Below are 25,608 nucleotides of genomic sequence, written 5' to 3' on the forward strand. Positions count from 1 at the left end.
GTCTACCCGAAGGACCATTTCCCGCTCCCCCGCATAGATCAAATTGTCGATTCGACTGCGGGGTGCGAGCGTTTGTCATTTCTTGATGCCTACTCGGGCTATCATCAGATCCGTCTGTATGGCCCCGATGAATTAAATACAGCCTTTATCACCCCATTTGGGTGCTTCTGCTACATCACTATGCCATTTGGTTTGAAGAATGCGGGAGCTACCTTTATTCGCATGATCCAAAAATGCCTTCTCGACCAGATCGGTCGAAATGTGGAGGCATATATGGATGATATCGTAGTCAAGTCACGCAAAGGTTCCGACCTGCTGACTGACTTGGCAGAAACATTCGCCATCCTTCGTAGGTACGATATCAAGCTCAACCCTGCCAAATGTTCATTCGGCATTCCCAGCGGAAAGTTACTCGGTTTCTTCGTTTCCGAACGAGGGATCGATGTCAACCCCGAAAAGATCGGGACCATCGTTAGAATGGAGAGGCCGGTCAGAATACACGATGTCCAACGGCTCACAGGTTGCCTAGCGGCTTTGAGCAGGTTCATCAGTCGACTCGGCGAGAAAGCACTTCCTCTGTACCGACTCATGAAGAAATCAGATACTTTCGAGTGGACAGACAAAGCCCAAGTCGCATTCGACGACCTCAAAGTCCTACTTTCCACCCAGCCGGTTCTTACTGCTCCGCTCAGTAAAGAGCCCCTTCTTCTGTATATCGCGGCTAAAAATCAAGTCGTCATTACTGTTCTTACAGTCGAACAAGAAGAAGAAGGTAAAGCATACGAAGTTTAGCGGCCAGTGTACTACGTCTCCGAGGTCCTGACTCCTTCCAAGCAGAGGTATCCCCACTATCAAAAACTTATCAATGGGATTTACATGACTGCGAAGAAGGTGGCTCATTATTTCCAAGACCACTCGGTGTCTATCGTTTCTGATGCTTCGTTGTCGGAAATTCTCCACAATCGAGATGCGTCAGGCTGAGTGGCGAAGTGGGCAATGGAGATGTTGTACTCGATATCAAGTTCGAGGCCAAGAAAGCTATTAAGTCTCAAGCTCTGGCTGACTTCATAGCAGAATGGGTAGAACAACAGCAACCGACCCACATCTACTCGGCCCATTGGACAATGTTCTTTGATGGGTCCAACATGTTGAATGGCTCCGGCGCCGTTGTCGTGATCATATCGCCAAAGGGCGACAAACTCAAGTACGTGTTGCAGATACACTTCGATTCCTCCAACAACGAGGCAGAGTATGAAGCTCTCCTCTACGGATTGCGCATGGCCATCTCACTCGGCGTCCGTCGCCTGATGGTCTACGGTGATTCAGATTTGGTAGTCAATCAAGTGATGAAACAGTGGGATGTCAGGAACCCCACTATGACCACATATTGCAACGCAGTGAGAAAGCTTGAGAAGAAGTTCGAAGGTCTAGAACTTCATCATGTTCCGAGACTGAAGAACCAAGCAGCTGATGAGTTGGCAAAACTCGGATCCACTCGGAGACCAGTCCCGAGTGATGTCTGCCTCGACCACCTTCACCTCCCTTCAGTTAAAGAAGATCCTTTTACAGAAGAACCAGTACAACCAAAGAGTTCAAAAGATTCGACTGAAGTCGATGTGCTTGTTGTGGTTGATCTGGTCATGGAGATTCTTGCTGTCATCCCCGATTGGACTGTGTCGATCATTGCATATATCCTGAGACAAGAACTACCAGAAGACGAAGTCCAGGCCAGGCAGATAGTCCGCAGGTCAAAGCCATTCACTGTCATTGATGGTCAATTGTACAAGGAGAGCGTTTCAGGCGTTCTCCAACGATGCATCTCCCCGGAGGAGGGGTAGCTGATCCTGGAAGATATTCACTCGGGAACCTGCGGTCATCACGCCTCTTCGAGAGCAATCGTCGCCAAGGCATTCAGGGCTGGTTTTTTCTGGCTGCAGGCGAACGAGATGGCTAAAGATATGGTCGACCGATGTGAGGGTTGTCAGTTCTACTCCAACAAGTCCCACAAGCCGACATCTGCGTTGAAGACAATCCCGCTCGTGTGGCCGTTTGCGGTTTGGGGATTAGACACAGTCGGACCATTCAAGACACGCCAGGGGGATACACACATCTGTTGGTGGCAGTCGACAAGTTCACAAAATGGATCAAAGCCAAGCCCATCAAGAAACTCGACGCCTCAACAGCCGTCAAGTTTGTCAGAGACATCATCTCCAGATTCGGTGTACCTCATAGCATAATCACGAATAACGGGACAAACTTTGACTCGGACAGATTCAAAGGTTTCTGTGCAAGCCAAGGTATCCGAGTGGATTTTGCTTCCGTAGCACATCCTCACTCCAATGGACAAGCAGAGCGGGCGAATGGACTTATTCTTCAAGGCTTGAAGCCCCGACTCCTGCGAGAGGTGGGACACGCCGCTGGAGCATGGGTCACCGAGTTACCTTCAATACTTTGGGGTCTCCGCACAACCCCGAACAGATCTACAGGATGATCACCGTTCTTCCTCGTTTATGGAGCAGAAGCGGTCCTTCCGAGTGACTTGCTTCATAATGCGCCACGAGTCGAACTCTTCTCCGAAGATGAAGCAGAACAAGCAAGGCAAGATGGAGTGGACCTTCTGGAGGAGGAGCGCGAGATGGCATTGACTCGCTCAACCATTTATCAACAAGATATGTGGCGGTTTCATGCACGCCACGTTAGGAGTCGCACTTCCAAGCAGGTGACCTGGTGCTCCGAGTGGATCAGCGAAGACCTCACAAGTTGGCTCTGGCCTGGGAAGGACCCTTCATCATCTCCAAGGTGCTGAACAACGGAGCATACAGACTCTACAACATCGAGAGGGAGACAGACGAGCCGCGTGCATGGAACGGAGACCTCCTGAAGCGCTTCTACACGTGATTGTCGACTGAAGCAGTGTAAAGAACAAGTATTGATGAAATAATATAAAGCAGATTCAGTTTTTTGCAGATTCAGAGTTCTTCCGCGGTCACAGACTCCGGTCACACACAAAAAAAACTTAGTTGCGATCCAGAATCGCCTAAGTTCTAACTTCCTCCGAGTGTGCACTAAACGTCGCACTCGGGGACTTAGCTGTGATCAAGAATCACCTAAGTAATAACTTTCTCCGAGTGTGCACTAAACGTTGCACTCGGGGACTTAGCTGTGATCAAGAATAACCTAAGTAATAACTTTCTCCGAGTGTGCACTAAACGTCGCACTCGGGGACTTAGCTGTGATCAAGAATCACCTAAGTAATAACTTCCTCCGAGTGTGCACTAAACGTCGCACTCGGGGACTTAGCTATGATCAAGAATCACCTAAGTAATAACTTCCTCCGAGTGTGCACTAAACGTCGCACTCGGGGACTTAGCTGTGATCAAGAATCACCTAAGTTCTAAATTTCTCCGAGTGTGCACTAAACGTCGCACTCGGGGACTTAGCTGTGATCTAGAATCACCTAAGTAATAACTTCCCCCGAGTGTGCACTTTCCTTCGCACTCGGGGAATTAGCTGTGATCAAGAATCACCTAAGTAATAACTTCCTCCGAGTGTGCACTAAACGTCGCACTCGAGGACTTAGCTGTGATCTAGAATCACCTAAGTAATAACTTCCCCCGAGTGTGCACTTACCTTCGCACTCGGGGACTTAGCTGTGATCAAGAATCACCTAAGTAATACCTTCCTCCGAGTGTGCACTAAACGTTGCACTCGGAGACTTAGCTGTGATCAAGAATCACCTAAGTAATAAATTTCTCCGAGTGTGCACTAAACGTCGCACTCGGAGACTTAGCTGTGATCAAGAATCACCTAAATAATAACCTTCTACGAGTGCGCGCTAAACGTTGCACTCGGAGACTTAGCTGTGATTGAGAATCACCTAAGTATTAACTTCTTCCGAGTATGCACTAAACGTCGCACTCGAAACAGCATCGCAACGCAAGAGCAAACGCTTTGATTCCGATTCAAAAGTTCTAGCAAAGATAGTTCACTCGGTGCGGATCAAGCTTACCCGCACCGATCTAAAAACGTGACGGCCAACAGCAGTGGACAAAATACCTTACAGATCAACACTCGGCATACCAAGGATAAAAGTGTTCTTACGCATCATCTGGATTAACGCCAGGACTGGAGGGCTCTACGAACGTGTCCAGATCAATACCGTCGGCGATGCGGGTGGCACTCTCAAGGAAAGTTTCCATGAAGTCTTCGAATCGAAGTTTCTTCATGTTGGCGACCTTCAATGTCTTCAGCTTCTCCTCGCGCACCTCCTTGCAATGGACTCGGACCAGGGACAGAGCAACATCTGCACCACAACGAGCTGCAGATTTCTTCCATGACTGCACTCGGTTCGGAATCTCCTCCAGTCGAGCCATCAGGTTCTCCATCTCCTGCCGCGACTCATCTTCTGGCCAAAGCTCCTTGTCGATTCGGCCGACGACTTCTCTCAGTCGACTGATGAAAGGGCCAACTTTGCCCACGCGGATGTGCGCCCGGAGCAGATCCCGATTGGCGTCCTCGCCGAGTGGGACGTTGTCGCGAATCGATCGCTCCACGTCCGCTACTGCAACTTCAGCATCAATGCAAAAATCTGCAAAAGAAGGAAAAGCAAATAATAAGCGTCGAGTGTGACGTACACAGTACAAGCACTCGGCAAAAAACAGGACTTACCAGCCAGATGCGTCATCATCTGCTGAGCCCAGTCGCTGACGTATTTCTCCTGAGCTATGCATCGTTTGTTGAGCACGTCCATCTGCCCCATCAGAGCAGTCCTCTGTTTTCCCATCTTCTCAACTTCCTCAGTCAGCACCTTGTTTGCTTCACGAGCCTGCTCGAACGACTTCTCTCGTCCCTCCAGAGCATCCTTCATGCCAGCCATTGCAAGATGCGCCGCCTCCAGCTCACCAGCAAACTGATTCCTCTCCGCCCTGAGAGTCTCATAGGTTGTTCCCATTTCACAAGTTTTCTGCGAGCAAACACCAAGGGACAATCAGCAAATTCAACAATAACAGTTTAAGTTCTTCAGACCCCTGCCGACGCAAGCAGTCGACAGCGGTCTCGGGGACTACACCCAGTGGGTTCACTAAGAGTGACCCCACTGGCATACAACTCAAGCAGGCCCGCCCTATTGAGATGCATGTTACCACCTACGCCTACGAGGCCAATACTACCCGACCTGAGTACAAGTTACTCTCGGGGACTCTTACAGTAAGTGCACTCCGAGTGCCACAACTGCTCGCAGTCGGTCATATTGTTTACAGACCTGACCAAGGCAAAGACAATATGTATAAAGACAACTGTCGGTGCAAGCACTCGACAGAAGTCTCGGGGACTACACCCACTGGGTTCACTCAGAGTGAACCCATTGCAAACAACAGATGCCATCCAAGAACACCCAGTGAGTTACAAGAGAAAAGTAAATACTTAGTAGCCCACTTACTCGGATATCATCCCGCAGCTCCAAGCTCCGCTGGTACAAGGATGCGACGGAGTCGTAGGCCCTCTTGGCCTCTCCAGCCATCAGCTCCGCCTGCACCATGGCTCCCTTGGCCGCTCCCACCTGCTCCTCCGGAAGACGCTGGATGTTGAACTTGACATTCGACGAGCCTGGCATCGTCGGAAGTTCCCGAGGTATCCCAAGGTCCGCTCCAGTCGGCTCCTCAACCACCAGCGCCGGCTCAGTCGGTGGTGGCGCCTCAGTCGGCAGCACGTCGGCGGCGAGAGCAGCAACAGGTGGAGCAGCCTCAAGAACAGGCTCCGCGCCAGGTTCGGCTCTCCCCTGGTCGCCCTCGTCCATGCAAATTGCCCCTGATAGACCGAATGGCGCGAGATCTCAGAAAAAGAAAGAAGCAGGACCTATGATAGAATTCGAGACGCGATAGTATAAAGCACTCGGAGTCACTACAACGCACCTGGCTGGGACGAGACGACGTTGTCCGTGTCCATGGGGTCATCTTCCTGGCGCGTCGGAGAGGTGGCAGAAGTAGCGACTCTGTCGAGCGAAATCTATTCGACCATTAAACAGGAGTTCACTCGAATATCAGAAGAAATTAAAAGATCGCTACACTTACGTGGAGGTGACGGGGACAGCAACCCTCATTCGCGGCAGAGCCTTCCGAGGCTTAGGCCCACTCGGTTTGGCCGCCTTAGAAGACTGACCCGCAGGTTCAGCGGCGGCATCCCTGGCCCTCTTGGTGCTCCGAGCACTCGGGACCACCGGGATAGTGGGCGGAGCACTCGAAGACGCTGGAGGAACCGAGGGAACGGCAGGCTCGTGTCAGCGCTTGGTCCGATGCTCTAATTGCGGGGGCGGCGAATCCTGCTCTTCGTCTTCCTCCTCCTCCTCGCTAGTATCCTCCTCCGATATCCCACTGTCGGAGACATACTCAGCGCTCTCCACGCTGCCCTCCTGGCTGCCTTCCTCCTCCTCCTTGGCCGGGTTCCCGTTCGAGACGGGGGAGAACCAGTTGGTCCACTTCTGCATAAATTTCAGTCGGCAACATCAGACATCACGCAGAGATTCAAACAAACGATAAGAATTAAGACAGTTTAGCGCACTCGACAATTGTTACTCACCTGATTCGGAGGAGGATGATCCGCGCAGTAAGGCTTCACTCGCCGAGATCCTTTGGGATTCTCGCAGGGGCCTGTGATCTGGAGCACCCACGAGGTCACCTTCTCCTCGGTCACGCCCACAACGTTGGTCCAAGTGGAATCCTCGGGCCCCGTATAATGCCACATGGCGTGGTCGCGGGCCTGTAGAGGTTGGATACGCTGACCGAGGAAGACCTCCAGCAAGTCTATGCCAGTGAACCCCCTCCTGACGACGTCTACGAGCGCCTCAACCAGAGGCTGGATGTCGTTCTTCTCCGCCTTCGTGAGCGTGAGCTGCTTAGGTGGGGCGGGCCGATCTAAGCTAAAGGGAGGCAGCCATGTCGCCGCATTCGTACAGGCGATATCCTGGCAGTAGAACCACGTCGACTGCCAGTTCCTGACCGACTCACTTAACTGAAGAGCAGGATAACTACTCCGACTCTTTTTCTGGAAACCTAAGCCCCCGCAGAGCTAGAGAAGATGTGTCTTATCATCCGACTGGCTGAGTCGTTTGATGGTTTGGGATCTAGCAGAAAATATGTGCTTGAACAACCCCAGTGAGGAGGGCAGCCAATGAAACACTCGCACATAACTATAAAAGCAGAGAGATGGGCAATGGCATTCGGGGGAAAGTGGTGAAGTTGTGCCCCGAAGTGATTCATGATGCCCTTGAAGAAAGGATGCGGGGGCAAGGAGAAACCTCGATGGACGTGGCTGAGCAGCAAGACGCGCTCCCCCTCCCGGGGTGCCGGCTCGACCTCGTTCTCCGCCGGCAGCCTCCAGGACTTGTGCACGATCATCCCGTGCTCCACCAGCTACAACAGATCCCCCTCCATCACCGTGGAGGGGAGAAAGTCGCCCTGAATCCACCCCGCCGGAAGCGGCCGCTGCCGCCGCTGAGCAGGAGCCGCCGCCTTTCCCTTCTTCTTCCTCGCCTCCATCTTGCTGGTCTGACCCTTGGTCATGGCGGCAACTGCGAACCCTCGGGAGGAAGGAGGAGGAAGGAGTGTAGGAGCACTGGAGGTGGCGAGAAGGACGGAGCAGGCAAGAGCAAGAGATTCGGCGAGCGTAACGAAGAAGCCTCGCCGCCGAGATTTAAGTAGGGTTCCGACTAGGTCGCTGGCATGTGGCCCCGAAACCTTATCCCCCGACCCACCGCGGCGATATTAGTGGAGAGGTTGAAGGCGCGAGAATCGAGGCGTCAGGCGCTACTCAAGCGCGATGGCGTCATCCCCGCTGAGCGCGCGGAAACCGAAATTTGAGGATCCCGGAAAATCCGCCGCTGTCAGTTGACCGGTCGCGTCAGAAGATGCCGCAGAAGCACTCGGCTCCCAACAGTCTGTTTCGCGAGTACTTCCACTCGGATCGTCGATCGGAAAAGACAAAATGGACCGAGGCAAGCAACGCCCAAGCCAAGTCCGTTCCAGTCGAATCCAAACTTCAAACATCGCTTCGCCGTTCCAACCCCAATCCATTCGGGGACTAATGATGGGGTTACAGTCCTAGGGTAGGGTCATAGGCCTGCCCTGTAGGTACTACCCAAGGACTACCCCTCACAAAGGACTAGGCCCTTAGTCAGCTCCGACTGAATTAAGGAGTCCGTGTCATCCAGTCGGTAACGTACCCTCGATCATCCAGTCGGAGACTAGCATTCGGAGCATATCAAGCTAACCGACTGGATACCACTCGGTACATCGTAACCCCCCTGGAGGGAAATGGTCGTACGTTTCCAGGTGCATTTATTAGCATTTAGGGCGTACGTTACCTGTAACGTACGCATTCTATCGTCACTACTCCACCCCTGTGCCGGAACGGTTGTGGAGGGCAGCGCACTCTATATAAGCCACCCTCTCCCACTGGTAAAGGGGTTAGCAACTCATTGTATTCCCTATTCCACTCGACAACAAGCTCCCTGAGCACTGAGACGTAGGGCTATTACCTCCACCGCAGAGGGGCCTGAACTCATACAATCTCGCCGTAGCTAGGACTCTGCCCATCCTTTTCGTACCCTACACATCTACTGTCAGGCTTATACCCACGACATCTGGTCTTTCTTGAATCATCAGAACTAAAGTATCAAATGAAGAATCCAAAGATCTCAGCAGTTTCTTCACAACTTCGTGCATCAGTGATGTCTCGAGCTCCCAGTGCTTGCAGTTCATTTGATATGTTAGTGAGGCGATCAAAGGTGTCTTGGCAGCTTTCATTGTCATGTCTCTTGAAGCGATTGAAGAGATTGCGAAGAATATCAACATGAGAGTCAGGCTGGGTTGATACTCCTTCATTTACCTTGCACAATCTCTCCCAGATCAGTGTTGCAGAGCCCAAAGCACTTACTCTTCCAAACTGGCCTGGGCTCAGATGGCCACAGATGATATTCTTCGCTTGAGAATCGAGTTGCTTGAATTTCTTCACATCAGCAGCAGAGACACTGGCAGATATGATGGGGACGCCATGTTCCACAATATACCAGAGATCATTATCAATAGCTTGTAGATGCATTTGCATTTTGTTCTTCCAGAAGGGAAAGTTCTTTCCTTTGAAGGTAGGACATGCTGCAGTCACCTTTAAACATGCCTGCAGTCGACATAACTAAAACTCCAGGTGGTCAAACCAAAATCACACAGAACAAGGGAGTACCTTGCTCTCATACCAACTGAAAGTGCATTATATCGACTAGAGGGGGGTGAATAGGAGATTTTTAGAATTTCATCACTGAGGAAATTCCTTTTGAGGAAATTCCTCACTGATGACTAACTTACAGCGGAAACAGTAAAGGATCAGAAGTGCAAAGTTTCACAACAACAGTTTTTCAAAGTGAGGAATGTGAAAACATATTGCACTGTGAGCAGGCGCGCAGAATACAGATGAGAATTAACTGACGTGAAGAATTTGGGGTTGAGGAAATTCAGAGAAAGTCTTCAGCAAATTCTTCAAACAGTAGCAGTGGAAGTAATCAACACATAATACGAGGAAAGTAAGGAGTTGAGGAATTAGAACCCGTTTCTCAGTGAAGACAGTCGTTGATGACCCAGTTCCAACTGTTGTGACAGTTGTACATCTGGTTTGGAGCGGCTTGGTATTGAAACCAAAAGACACACAATCCCTACCGTATTCTCCTTCGGCTAAGGACACAGAGTCCTCGCCCAACACTTGTGGTAAGTCTTCAGGGCAGACTTCCAAACCCTCACAAACTTGGTCACCCGGCGATCCACAATTGACTCCTGGAAAGCTCTAGACCATAACGCCTAACCGTCTGGAGGATGCACAGTCCTCAAAGGTAAAAGGCTTCAGTCCCACACAGGAACAACTTCTTCAGTGATGCTCAATCACTAGGTTTGGTTTGTGTTTTCGGTGTATGGTGTATTTCCTCACTGATGAATTACTCTCGAAGACTCTCAGGAATTGGGTTGCTCTTATGACAAGTGTTACCTTCTAACGGAGAAGCCAACCAGCTAATGGTTGTGGGGGTGGCTATTTATAGCCTGGGAGCATCCCGACATGATTTGACACTAATGCCCTTCAATAATATGACCGTTGGAGTGGATAAGACCAATGACTTGGCGTGGCTATCGAAACGGTCGGAACCCTCAACTGTGAGAGTCCTCATGTCACTCGTATTCCTCACTTGAGGCTTTTGGTAGGTTTAGGCTTGGGTTGGGCATCATGAGGAAATTCATTCCAAAGTGTAACTTCGACCCCCTTTAACAGTACGGTGTTCCTATTACTCAAATGCAAAGAAAATAAAACAGAAAGTGTAAATCTTCATGCTTCAAATTCTTCAGAGTGATTTTCTTCAGGACACACCGGATTCCTCAATATCAGTATCTTCATGAGGAATATCAATTTCATCGCAGATTCCTCGCGATTCATTTCTTCAGCTTCAAACCAATTTCTTCAACTGAAGACATATATTTTTAGGGGTCGATATTCTTCAAATATCTCAAACTCCTCAATGACTTATAGATCATGTGTACACTCACAAACACATTAGATACTTAACCTATAAGTCTTCAAACCACCAAAATCACTAAGGGGCACTAGATGCACTTACAACATACTTGACTTTGACCCCTTGGTCGCTTGTCATGGTAATAGTCTTGTTGGCACAGTCCAAGATGCTCTGGTGCTTGGCCAACCAATCCATCCCAAGGATCACTTCTAAGCCTTGCGACTTAATGACGATAAGATCTGCTAAGAAGCTTATCCCATTAATATTGATCCAGACTCCTCTACATCCTAGGTTGGTCCTTAGCACTCCTCCTGGGGTATGTACTGCCATTTGCCCATTAAGTAGGGTAGGCTTTAAATCACATTTTTACGCAACCTTCTGAGTAACAAAAGAATGCGAAGCACCACAATCAAACTATTGGAATTATGCCCTAGAGGCAATAATAAATATAGTTATTATTATAATTCCTGTATCAAGATAATCGTTTATTATCCATGCTATAATTGTATTGAATGAAGACTTATATACATGTGTGGATACATAGACAAAACACTGTCCCTATCAAGCCTCTAGTTGGCTAGCCAGTTGATCAAAGATAGTCAGGGTCTTCTGACTATGTACAAGGTGTTGTTGCTTGATAACTGGATCACGTCATTAGGAGAATCACGTGATGGACTAGACCCAAACTAATAGACATAGCATGTTGATCGTGTCATTTTGTTGCTACTGTTTTCTGCGTGTCAAGTATTTGTTCCTATGACCATGAGATCATATAACTCACTGACACCGGAGGAATGCTTTGTGTGTATCAAACGTCGCAACGTAACTGGGTGACTATAAAGATGCTCTACAGGTATCTCTGAAGGTGTTCGTTGAGTTACTATGGATCGAGACTGAGATTTGTCACTCCGTGTGACGGAGAGGTATCTTGGGGCCCACTCGGTAATACAACATCACACACAAGCCTTGCAAGCAATGTAACTTAGTGTAAGTTGCGGGATCTTGTATTACGGAACGAGTAAAGAGACTTGCCGGTAAACGAGATTGAAATAGGTATGCGGATACTGACGATCGAATCTCGGGCAAGTAACATACCGAAGGACAAAGGGAATGACATAAGGGATTATATGAATCCCTGGCACTAAGGTTCAAACGATAAGATCTTCGTAGAATATGTGGAATCCAATATGGGCATCCAGGTCCCTCTATTGGATATTGACCGAGGAGTCACTCGGGTCATGTCTACATAGTTCTCGAACCCGCAGGGTCTGCACACTTAAGGTTCGACGTTGTTTTATGCGTATTTGAGTTATATGGTTGGTTACCGAATGTTGTTCGGAGTCCCGGATGAGATCATGGACGTCACGAGGGTTTCTGGAATGGTCCGGAAACGAAGATTGATATATAGGATGACCTCATTTGATTACCGGAAGGTTTTCGAAGTTACCAGGAATGTACCGGGAATGACGAATGGGTTCCGGGTGTTCACTGGGGGGGAAGCCCACCCCGGGGAAGCCCATAGGCCTTGGGGGTGGCGCACCAGCCCTTGGTGGGCTGGTGGGACAGCCCAAGAAGGCCCTGTGCGCCATAGATAGAAAATCAAAGAAAAAAGAAAAAAAAGGAGGTGGGAAAGGAGAGAAGGACTCCACCTTCCAATCCTAGTTGGACTAGGATTGGAGGAGGACTCCTCCTCCCTTGGTGGCGCAGCCCTTGGGGCTCCTTGAGCCTCAAGGAAAGCCTCCCCTTCCCTCCTCCTATATATATGGAGCTATTAGGGCTGATTTGAGACAACTTTTCCAAGGCAGCCCGACCACATACCTCCACGGTTTTACCTCTAGATCGCGTTTCTGCGGAGCTCGGGCAGAGCCCTGCTGAGATTAGATCACCACCAACCTCCGGAGCGTCGTCACGCTGCCGAAGAACTCATCTACCTATCCGTCTCTCTTGCTGGATCAAGAAGGCCGAGATCATCGTCGAGCTGTACGTGTGCTGAACGCGGAAGTGTCGTCCGTTCGGCACTAGATCGTGGGACGGATCGCGGGACGGTTCGTGGGACGGTTCGCGGGGTGGATCAAGGGACGTGAGGACGTTCCACTACATCAACCGCGTTCACTAACGCTTTTGTTGTGCGATCTACAAGGGTACGTAGATCGGAAATCCCCTCTCGTAGATGGACATCACCATGATAGGTCTTCGTGCGCGTAGAAAATTTTTTGTTTCCCATGCGACGTTTCCCAACACAAACAATATTGTGGCCGGGGTGGAGTTGACGAGGAACGTACCCAGAATGCAGTCCGGGTCTTCCTGTGCTTCTTCTGCAGAGATGTGATTAATAAGTCCCCTGCTGTGGTACTGTGATAACCCACAAGTATAGGGGATCGCAACATTTTTTGAGCGTAGAGTATTCAACCCAAATTTGTTGATTCGACACAAGCGGAAGCCAAAGAATATCCTCAAGTATTAGCAGTTGAGTTGTCAATTCAACCACACCTGAAAGGCTTAGTATCTGCAGCAAAGTATCAGTAGCAAGGTAGTATGATAGCAACAGTAGCAACAGTAACTAGTAGCAGCAAAGTGACAGCAGTAGCAGCAGAGTAACAATAGCAGCAGCGACAGCAATAGCGACAGAGTAGCAGTAGCAGCAGTGACAATAGTAGTAGCAAAGTAACGTAGCAAGGACCAGTAGGGAAACTCATAGGCATTGGATCGATGATGGATGATTATGCCGGGTGATATTCATCATGCAACAGTTATAACACGGAGAGATATGTAACTAGCTCCAGTTCGTCAATGTAATGTAGGCATGTATTCCGTATGTAGTCATATGTGCTTAGGGAAAAGAACTTGCATGACATCTATTGGCCATCCCTCCTGTGGCAGCGGGGTCCTAATGGAAACTATGTGATATTAAGGTTCTCCTATTAATAGAGAACCGGACCAACGCATTAACACTTAGTGAATACATGAACTCCTCATACTATGGTCATCTCCGGGAGTGGTTCCGGCTATTGTCACTCCGGCGTTGCCGGGTCATAACACATAGTATGTGACTACAACTTGCAAGATAGGATCAAGAAAACACATATATTGACGAGAACATAACAGTTTCAGATCTGAAATCATGGCACTCGGGCCCTAGTGACAAGCATTAAGCATGGAAAAGTAGTAGCAACATCAATCTCAGAACATAGTGGATACTAGGGATCAATCCCCGTCAAAACTAACTCGATTACATGATAGATCTCATCCAACCCATCATCGTCCAGCAAGCTTACGATGAGATTACTCACGAACGGTGAAGGGCATCATGGAATTGGCGATGAAGGAAGGTTGGTGATGACGATGGTGACGATCTCCCCTCTCCGGAGCCCAGAACGGACTTCAGATCTGCCCTCCAGAGGAAGAATAGGAGGTGGCAGCGCCTCCGTATCGTAAAACGTGATGAACTCTTCTCCTTGATTTTTTTCGGACGAAAGGGACTAAATAGAGCTGGAGTTGGAGGCGGTGGAGCAACGTGGGCCCCACAAGCCTGCTATGCGCGGCCAGGGGGCCGCGCCTGGTGGGCTTGTGGGCTCCACGCTCCACTTCTCCAATTGATTCTGGCGCCAGTATTTTTTATATATTCCACAAAAGATCCTCGTAAATTTCCAAGTCATTTAAAGAACTTTTATTTCTGCACAAAAACAACACCATGGCAATTCTGCTGAAAACAGCGTCAGTCCGGGTTAGTTCCATTCAAATCATGCAAATTAGAGTCCAAAACAAGGGCAAAAGAGTTTGGAAAAGTAGATACGATGGAGACGTATCAACTCCCCCAAGCTTCAAACCTTGCTTCTCTTCAAGCAATTCAGTTGACAAACTGAAAGAGACAAAAGAAAAACTTTTACAAACTCTGTTTGATCTTGTTGTTGCAATTATGCCTAACTCATAACCAGAATTTCAGCAAGATCATAAGCTAACCACATAAGCAAATGACATCTAGGTCTCATGGTAAACTCATATCAATGGCATAATCAACTAGCGAGCAATAATAATAAGTTTCAAACGTCAACACTTCAATTTAAACAATCATGAAGCAGTATGAACAGATGGTATCTCGCTAGCTCTTTCTGAGACTACAAAACATAAATGCAGAGCACCTTCAAAGACCAAGGGCTGACTAAACATTGTAATTCATGGCAAAGAATATCCAGTCACAGTCATACTCTATATCAGTCAAAAGCACAACATAAAAATGACACAAGTGCTCTCTAATTGGTGCTTTTATAAGAAGAGGATGACTCAACAGAAACAAAAATAGACAGGCCCTTCGCAGAGGGAAGCATTGATTTGCAGAGGTGCCATAGCTCAAGCTTTGAAACAAAGATAAATAATTTTGGGTGGCATGCTTTCATTGTCAATGCAATGACCAAGAGTATTCACCATCTTCCATGCTACACATACTATAGGCAGTTCCCAAACAGAAAAGTAAAGATTTGACTCCCCACCACTGATCAATCACACTCCACGACTAGCCGAATACTCGGGTGTCGTCCATACCAACATCAATCCAGGGGAGTTTTGTTTGCAATTATCTTTTCGATTTGAGCATGGTACTGGGCATTCCATTTACCGGCCCCTTTCTCGTGAGTGATAGTGAATAAACACATATCAAGGATAACACGCCTAGCATGGAAGATACTGATCGCCTCTTGTCACCACATGAGCGGTTCGGGCATGCAAAACAGATTATTTCTTGAAGGTTTAGAGAGTGGCACATGCAAATTTACTTGGAACGGCAAGTAGATACCGCATATAGGTAGGTATGGTGGACTCATATGGAACAACTTTGGGTTTATGGAAGTGGATGCACAAGCAGTATTCCTGCTTAGTACAAGTGAAGGCTAGCAAAAGACTGGGAAGCGACCAACTAGAGAGCGACAAGAGTCATCAAAATGCATTGAGATTAACCAACATTGAGTGCAAGCATGAGTAGGACATAAATCACCATGAACATGAATATCATAGAGGCTATGTTGATTTTGTTTCAACTACATGCGTGAACATGTGCCAAGTAAAGCCTCTTGAATCATTCAAAGGAGGATACCATCCTATCATACTACATCATAATCATCTCAAGATTCATGTTGGCATCCAAGACAAACCATTATAAGCTCCTAGCTAATTAAGCATGGCATCAGAAACTATGATCTCTAAGTTGTCATTGCAAACATGTTTCTCTCACAACAAAGCTGAATCTGGAACGATGAGCTAGTCATATTTACAAAAACAAAATAGATCGAGTTCATACCAGCTTTTCCAGGCTCAGTCACTTCATCATATATCGTCATTATTGCCATTCACTTGCACGACCGAACCATGCTATCATAAATCATCCTCTTATTTATATCTTTATCAAGAAAGTCATGGAGAACCATGCTATCATAATCTATATATCTCTCAGGAATGGAATCTCTTCTTCCTCGTCCAGTCTAATAGGTATCTCAAAATGTCTAGCAAGACGAGTAGCATAGATACCTCCATAAACAACGCCTTTAGAACGGTTCGTGTTCAACCGTTGAACTACTATAGCGCCCAAGTTATAAGTTTTATCATTATAAAGGGCTTTGCGCAAGACCGCAAGATCTGGGGAGCTAAGGGACCCAGCTTTCCCATGGCCAATCAAACATTTTCCCATGAATAATGAGAAGTACCGAAGCACGGGAAAATGTATGCTAGCAGCTCTAGCGCAAGACACTCCTCTTTCCTCTCCTACAACAATAGTATCTATGAAAGCCTCCAAGTCCCGTGGACGAGGTTCATGAATATCCCCAACATAAGGTAATTTGCAAACATTGCAAAAATCCTGGAGTGACATGCGCTCGGGGATATCATATAACTTGAACTCAACCATAGGAGGATTCTTCCTTGGATAGAAGTTAGAGCTTTGCACGAAAATATTAGTGAGGAGGAGGTATTGCAGACACTTATCTTCAACAAAGGCAGTAAGGCCTGCGTTCTCCACCAAGTAATAAAAGTCCTGATAAAGTCCGGCGGCGCGAAAGAACACATCGCTTGGCCACTCGCACGCTCGAACTTCTACAACTCGGGGGACCGGATACTTGGGTTTCTTCTTCTCATTTCCATCATCCTTGGGGTCACGGCTTGAAGAGCCTCTTAAGAACCTCCTCATCTTTTCCTTTTTCTATATGTGAAAATTTCTAAATTTTTTAGTGATTCTACGGAAAAGTTAACAAGGCTCAACGAAACTCATAGAAACTACTCCGACAAGTGCCTAGAGGCCATATCACGCATCAAAACTACTTGGGACCAGCTAAAATTAGCATGCAAAGCTCAAGAACAGGGTCACCAAGGCAGAAAAAATACGCAACGTATAAGGCACTAGAGCAAAAACTAATTGGACCAATGGAGGAGTCACATACCAAGGAGCAATTTCCCCAAAACAGTTTGGTGAATGGGGCTTTGCACAAGGAGATCAAAAATCGCAGCAAGAAGAGCAAGAACACGGGTTTGAGCTGCGAAATGATTTTCTCTGGAGGTAGGAGAAGCAGATGGGAGCTACAATAAGTGGAGGGGGAACACATGGGCCCCACAAGCCTGGTAGGCGCGGCCAGGGGGGTGCCCGCGCCTCCAGGGCTTGTGGCTCACTGGTGCAGCCCCCTGACTAGCTCTCCGTCTCAGAATTTTTCAAAAATTCAGAAAAAATCATACTTGATTTTCACAGCATTGGGAGAACTTTTATTTTCGGGGTACTTTTCTACGGGACGCTAAAAGCAGAAAACAGGGAAAACAAAAGCTAAATCTATCATTTTTCTTCTAAGCAACCGAAGGTGAAAGCTTGGAACAGGGGTTTGTGACTCCTCGATTCATCCATCTCATGGTCATCGAAAGAAATCCGTCAATGAGGTTGATCAAGTCTCCTTGACAAACTTTTTCGAATCGCATAAAAAGAACGGAGAATTTTCGAATAGTCACTAGGTTACCTCAATGGGGATGTGCATATCCCCAACAAGCAAATCATACTTCATCTTAACAGTAGGTATAGGGCATTCAAAGCTCCCAATGAGAATTGATGACGTTTTTTCAATAGCATTGATGCAATGTACTCGATATTGTTTCTTCGGAAAGTGCACCGTATGCTCATTACCGTTGACATGGAAAGTGACATTCCTTTGTTGCAATCAATAACAGCCCCTGCAGTGTTTAGAAAGGGTCTTCCAAGGATGACCGCCATGGCATCATCCTCGGGAATATCCAGAATAACAAAGTCTGTTAAGATAGTGACATTAGCAACCACAACAGGCACATCCTCGCAAATGCCGATAGGGAAAGCAGTTGATTTGTCGGCCATTTGCACAGAGATTTCAGTGGGTGTCAACTTATCCAGTTCAAGCCTACGATAAAGAGAGAGAGGCATAACACTAACACCAGCTCCAAGGTCACATAAAGTAGTTCTAACGTAGTTTCCTTTAATGGAGCAAGGTATAGTGGGCACTCCGGGATCACCTAGTTTCTTAGGAGTTCCACCCTTGAAGGTATAATTAGCGAGCATGATGGAAATCTCAACCTCAGGTATCCTCCTCTTATTAGTCACAATATCCTTCATGTACTTAGCATACGGAGACATTTTAAGCATATCTATCAAACGCATGTACTTAGCATACGGGCATGGGTTTCTGAACCCATGGTTCCCTTTCTTTACCATGCTTCCTAGAAGTGAAGTCGTTCTTATCGTATCTCCTATTCTTAGGTTGTGGGTTATCAAGATCAACAGGTTCAATCTTCACATCCTTATCATTGCTAGGTTGAGCATCATCATGAACACCACTATTGATATCATCATTAGGCTCATGTTCATCGCCTGATTGTGTTTCAGCATCAGAAACAGAGACATTGTTTGGATTCTCAGGTGTAATAACATCAGGGTTGCTAGCGTGTAAGTTCATATCATCTTTCTTCTTCTTCCTAGGATGACTAGGTGCATCAGTTCTAACTCCTTGAGAATCTTGTTCAATTCTCTTAGGATGACCCTCAGGATACAAAGGTTCCTGGGTCATTCTACCGCCTCTAGTGACGAATCTAACAGAATTTTCATTCAACTCATTGAGCAAGTCATTTTGAGCTTTAAGTACTTGTTCTACCTGAGTAGTAACCATAGAGGCATGTTTACTCAGGAGCTTAAGATCATTGACGTTTCTGTCCACACAAGCACTTAAATGACTAAGCATACGAGCATTCTGTTCCAATTGTCTGCTAACATAATCATTGAAACTATGTTGTTTGTCAACAAAGTTATCAAATTCATCCACGCATAAGCTAGCAGGTTTATCGAAAGGAATATCACTCTCATTGAATCTATGAAGAGAATTTACCTCTACTACCTGTATTGGGTTATCAAGACCATGATCTCTTTGATATGTGGTAGATTTTTGACATCTTCAGATTTAATGCCTTTCTCTTTCATAGATTTCTTAGCTTCTTGCATATCTTCAGGACTGAGGAGTAGAATACCTCTGTTCTTCGGAGTTGGTTTGGGAGGTGGTTCGGGAATAGTCCAAGCATTCTCATTGCACAAGATATTATTCAACAGGATCTCATCTTGTTTGATAGTTCGTTCCCTAAAAACACAACCGACACAACTATCTAGGTGGTCCTTAGAAGCATCAGTTAGTTCATTATAGAAGATATCAAGTATTTCATTCATTTCAAGAGGGTGATCAGGCAAAGCATTCAGCAGCTGGACAAGCCTCCCCCAAGCTTGTGGGAGACTCTCATCTTCAACTTGCGCAAAGTTGTATATTTCCTGCAAGGCAGCTTGCTTCTTATGGGCAGGGAAATATTTCTCAGAGAAGTAGTAGATCATATCCTGGGGGCTACGCACACAACCAGGAGCAAGAGAAGTGAACCAAGTCTTAGCATAATCCTTTAGCGAGAAAGGAAATAGCTTAAGGATATAGTAGTGGCGGATCTTTTCCTCACTCGTGAATAGGGTGGCTATATCGTGCAGTTTGGTAAGATGCGCTACAACCGTTTCAGACTCATAACCATGAAAAGGATCAGATTCGACCAGAGTGATTAACTCAGGGTCAATAGAGAATTCATAATCCTTATCGGTCACAAAGATAGGCGAAGTAGCAAACTTTGGCTCGTATTTCATCCTAGCGTTCAAAGATTTTTCTTTCCACTTGCGCAATAATTTCTCAACATCATAGCTATACTTACAAGCAAGAAAGTCCTCAGCTATCTCTCCCTCCATAACATAACCCTCAGGCATATCAGGCAATTCATATCTAGGAGAGCTAGTTCTAACAGGTGAAATAGCAAGTTCTACTTTAATAGTCTCAGCAGTTTCAGAAGTATCATCACATCTAGCAGCAACTCTAGCAATTTGTGCATCAAGGAATGCACCTAGTGGCAAAGCAGTATCAACCAAAGCATCGTCACAAGCATCATGGACAACAGAGGTAGCATCATCAAGCACAGGCTACATATCAAAATTTCTAGCAAGAGGTGGTGTTGCAAACTTACTCATAACTAAAGGTGAATCAAGTGCACAGCTAGATGGCAGTTCCTTACCTGTCCTCGTAGTTGAGGGCAAGACTTTAGTTTTTGGATCTCTCGGATTCCTCATAGTGATCAGCAGACGTAAATCCCAAGTGACTCAGAGAATATAGCTATGCCTTCCGAGGCAACGGCGCCAGAAAAAGGTCTTGATAAACCACAAGTATAGGGGATCGCAACAGTTTTCAAGGGTAGAGCATTCAACCCAAATTTGTTGATTCTACACAAGGGGAAGCCAAAGAATATCCTCAAGTATTAGCAGTTGAGTTGCCAATTCAACCACACCTGAAAGACTTAGTATTTGTAGCAAAGTATCAGTAGCAAGGTAGTATGATAGCAACAGTAACCAGTAGCAGCAAAGTGACAGCAGTAGCAGCAGAGTAACAGTAGCAGCAGCGACAATAATAGCGATAGAGTAACAGTAGCAGCAGTGACAGCAGTAGTAGCAAAGTAACGTAGCAAGGACCAGTAGGAAAAACTCGTATGCATTGGATCGGTGATGGATGATTATGCCGGATGATATTCATCACGCAACAGTTATAACACGGAGAGATATGTAACTAGCTCCAGTTCGTCAATGTAATGTAGGCATGTATTCAGTATGTAGTCATACGTGCTTAGGGAAAAGAACTTGCATGACATTTATTGTCCATCCCTCCCATGGCGGCGGTGTCCTAATGGAAACTACAGGGTATTAAGGTTCTCCTTTTAATAGAGAACCGGACCAACGCATTAACACATAGTGAATACATGAACTCCTCATACTATGGTCATCTCCGGGAGTGGTTCCGGCTATTGTCACTCCGGGGTTGCCGGGTCATAACACATAGTAGGTGACTACAACTTGGAAGATAGGATCAAGAACAAACATATATTGACGAGAACATAATAGGTTTAGATCTGAAATCATGGCACTCGGGCCCTAGTGACAAGCATTAAGCATGGCAAAGTAGTAGCAACATCAATCTCAGAACATAGTGGATACTAAGGATCATTCCCCGTCAAAACTAACTCGATTACATGATAGATCTCATCCAACCCACCACCGTCCAGCAAACCTACGATGAGATTACTCACGAACGGTGAAGAGCATCATGGAATTGGCGATGAAGGAAGGTTGGTGATGACGATGGCGACGATCTCCCCTCTCCGGAGCCCAGAACGGACTCCAGATCTGCCCTCCAGAGGAAGAACACGAGGTGGCGGCGCCTCCGTATTGTAAAACGCGATGAACTCTTCTCCTTGATTTTTTTCTGACGAAAGGGACTAAATAGAGTTGGAATTGGAGGCGGTGGAGCAACGTGGGCCCCACAAACCTGCTAGGTGAGGCCAGGGGGCGCGCCTGGTGGGCTTGTGGGCTCCACACTCCACTTCTCCGGTTGATTCTTGCGCCAATATTTTTTATATATTCCACAAAATATCCTCGTAAATTTCCAGGTCATTCCGAGAACTTTTATTTCTGTGCAAAAACAACACCATGGCAATTCTGCTGAAAACAACGGTAGTCTGGGTTAGTTCCATTCAAATCATGCAAATTAGAGTCCAAAACAAGGGCAAAAGAGTTTGGAAAAGTAGATACGATGGAGACGTATCATACTGCTGATTGCGGGGAGCTTGGTTTCTGCCTGACGCTCCTTGACCTTGTCCTGGATTTGGCGCATTGGGGCGCGGTGCATCGGGCTTCTTGTTGGGGCACTGCCTGGAGTAGTGCCCAGTCTGTCCACATCCAAAGCAGGTAACCTGCCCTGGATGTTGGTCTTGACTCCACTGTTATTTGGCGGGTTGATTCCTGGCTTGGTGCTGACTTCGTGCTCGGGCTGGTAGTTCTGGCGGAACGTTGGTGCCTTGTACTGCTAGTGCTGATAGTTGGGTCTTGCTGGGGCTGACACCCATGGTCGTGGCTTCGGGTTACTGGGTCCTCCACTACCCATCAGCTTGCGCTTATGGCTGTCGTCCATTGCACTACGCTTATCCTCCAACATGAGGGCCTTGTTAACCAGATCGCGGAAGGTCCTGCATTCACAGACAACCAATTGATATTGGAGTGGTTGTTGCAGTCCTTCCATAAAGCATTCCACCTTAGCGGCTTCAGTGTTGACGTCTTCCGGTGCATATCTTGACAGGAGGTTAAACTTCTGCAAATATTCCTTGACGGTTCCACTGCCTTGCCTCAAGGCTCAGAATTCCCGCTTCTTAATGGTCATCATTCCAGGGGGGATGTGAGCAGCACTGAATCCCTCCTTGAATACTGCCCAAGTGATTGCTTGCCCTTCTCGCATGATCTGGAACCCATCCCACCAAGCCCTGGTCATGCCTCCGAGACAGTGAGAAGCATAAAGGACTTTCTCTCGATCATCAATGCACTTGACTAGTGTGAGGAGCTCTTCGATGGTGCGGATCCAATCATCGGCATCCAATGGTTCAGTTGTCTCCGTGAATATAGGAGGCGTAGTCCGCATAAACTCAGACAGAATAGAGCGACTGTTGCCATTTCCGTTTTGTGGCGGATTGTTCACCAAGACTAGAGCCAGTTGTTGGATGGCGGCATTGTTGGCTTGGCGTTCCTCCCGGAGAGCTTGGAGTAACTGATACACAGTCACGCTCTCCGGAGGAGACAGTGGCTGAGGAATATCACCTTGCTACTGCTCGAGGTGATCTCCAGCTTGAGCGTTTCCACCGGTTCCCTGCTGCTGGTCAGAGGTGGCAGAGCTGGGGTTGCTGAAGGTGCTGGTGCGGGTTGAAATCACCATCCTGTCAGGGGAGCAAATAGGTCAATATGCCGAATTGGCCGGGAATCATAAGGGGTGATGTTCCTAGATAAGGGGGTTTGGTATTGTGCTAGTGTACGAGTTAAACATAGGTTTTTGGGAAATCTAATGCATTGAATTAAAACAAGTGATGTAGTCACTTACAAGTTGCCTAAGGCAGAAATGCGGCTTGCATCATACATGATCACACAACACTCATGGTTATCATGAACCGATACACATACTCAACTATGCATGGGGGAGACTCCTAATTTGCCTAAGACATTCCTCTAAGCGGCGACTGCTCGGTCTCGTATGCACGCTTTGCAGGATCTTCATCTTTTTTTTGACCGGCTACTATAGGGAAACCCCCCACAGCCTTTTTTTTATTCCCATATATAAGAGTAGTATGTACAAGAAGAAGTTAGAATGTACAAAGAGGATGGGAAGCTAAGGTTACAAACCTCAAGGAGGCAAAAAGGAAACCCATTTAAGGAGATCATCCCTGAAACTAGCCTTAATCCTATGAGCTAACAGGAAATGTCATGGATGAAACCAGACCTCCATTTTCTGAACCTTGGCTGCTCCTGGTTAAAGACCTTGGCATTTCTGACAGTCCAGATGTTCCAACATGCAGTGAAGACCACCTCAGCAAAAAAGGGGTTATGGAAGTCTCGCTTAGCAGCTACAGTAGCACTCCACATGGATGGACCCTGCCATGTGATCTGCAGGTAGGTCCAGACCCTGGTACTGAAAAGAGAGTTGAAGAATAAGTGATCTCTGTCTTCTTTGACGTTGGCATGGCATAAAACACAGAGATTGGAGTCTGAAACATTCCAGTGACGTCGTTCAAGCATGTCTTGGGTGTTAAGCCTATCCATGATGAGCATCCAGGCAAACATCTTGATCTTCATTGTACAATAGCTCTTCCAGATCCAGTTAAGCAAGGGGTTTGGTGTAATACTGCTGTGAATATGAACATAGTATCTCTTGGCTGTGTAGGCCTTAGCATCCTTTCCCCATACCCATCTGTCAGAGGCTTGGGGGTCAATATCCAGGGCTTGAAGCAAGGATTGGACTGAAAGTAGCTCCTGGTAAGCATGATCAGAGAGTGGCAAGTGGAACATAGAGAGCATGATGTCATCATAAAAGGCTTTAAAGACCTCCTGAGTTGTGCAGAAAGGATCAGCCACAAAGGAGAATAGCCTTTGGAATCTGGCAGCCAGAGGCCTAGTGGAGTGTCCAACCAACCAGGAATCAGACCAAAACAGGAAGGAGTCACCCTTGTTAGGCTAAACATATGTAACTGATCTGAACTTGTCAAGCCTTTTACAGATATCCTTCCACCAAAAAGAACCACAAAGAGCAGTTCCCTGAGGTACTGTGTCATGATAGTAAGTGTTCCAGATTAAGTTAACCCATGGGATATCAGCATGATTTAGAAATTTATCAACATGCTTGAGCAGCAGTGCTTCATTCTGGATTGCTAGATTCATAATTCCTAATCCCCCTTTATTTTTAGGTCTGCACACCAGTTGCCAGCCAGCAAGAGAGGGTGCATGATCTTGCCCATTTTTCCTCCAGAGACATTGCCTCTGAATTCTTTCAAGCTGCTTCAGTATGCCTGGTGGGATATCCAGACTGCATAGGAAGAAAATAGGAACATATGACAGTGCTGAGTTTAAATATTGTAACCTTCCCCCCTGAGCCAGGAAAGATGAACTAGCACTGAGCCTTCTTTCCATGTTGTCAACCAGTGGCATGAGATCAATGATTCTTGGTTTGGGTGTCCCAACTGGAAGGCCAAGGTATGTGAAGGGCAAAGATCCCACTTTGCAGCCAATGGAGTCTGCCAGGTCTTGGAGTTGCTGTGGAGAAGTGTTGACAGGTAGAAGGGCAGATTTGTGATAGTTCACATGTAGTCTAGTGGATTGGGAGAAAAGCAAGAGCATTTTCTTGAACTGTAATAGCTGAGTTTCATCAGCAGGTAGGATGATAAAGGTATCGTCAACATATTGGACTATAGGGAAATCCTTATCATGACAAGGTATGGGCAGCTGAATCAGTCCCTCCATCAGCAGTTGGTTAACCAAGGTCTGTAAAAAATCAGAAGCAATAGCAAAAGGCAGTGGGGGCATGGGATCTCCGTGCCTGACTCCTTTCTTGCACATAAATTTCTTTCCAGGCATACCATTGATCAGGACAGAAGAGGAGCCAGAAGTTAGGAGCTGCTTTACCCAAAGTATCCATCTGTCATTGAAGCCTTTGTGTTTGAGAATCTAAAAAATGAACTCATGCTCCACAGAGTCAAATGCCTTTTTAAAATCCAGCTTGAGAATAACTATCGGTTTCTTGGATTGATGGCATTGGTGCAGGTACTCCAGAGTCCATCCCACACAATCTTGAATGGTTCCAGACTTGATAAAACCATACTGATTCTTGTGAATACACTTCACGATCTGCAACTGCAACCTATTGGCAATCATTTTGGACAGAAACTTGAGGCCCATCCCAGTGAGGGATATTGGTCTGTAGTCTCCCACTTGCTCCGGTGATCTCTTCTTGGGAATCAAAGTAATATAAGATGAGTTCATGTTCTCAAGTTGTGCATTACCAGCATGAAAGGCAGCAGCAAGTTGATAAAACTCAGGGGAGATAATGGACCAGCATTTCTTAAAGAAAAGGCCATTAAAACCATCAGGTCCAGGAGCTTTGTCAATGGGCATTTCCTCAACAGTCTTGTCCATTTCAGACTTA

The sequence above is a fragment of the Hordeum vulgare genome, chromosome 1H (assembly GCF_904849725.1).
Source record: "Hordeum vulgare subsp. vulgare chromosome 1H, MorexV3_pseudomolecules_assembly, whole genome shotgun sequence".
Lineage (NCBI taxonomy): Eukaryota > Viridiplantae > Streptophyta > Magnoliopsida > Poales > Poaceae > Hordeum > Hordeum vulgare.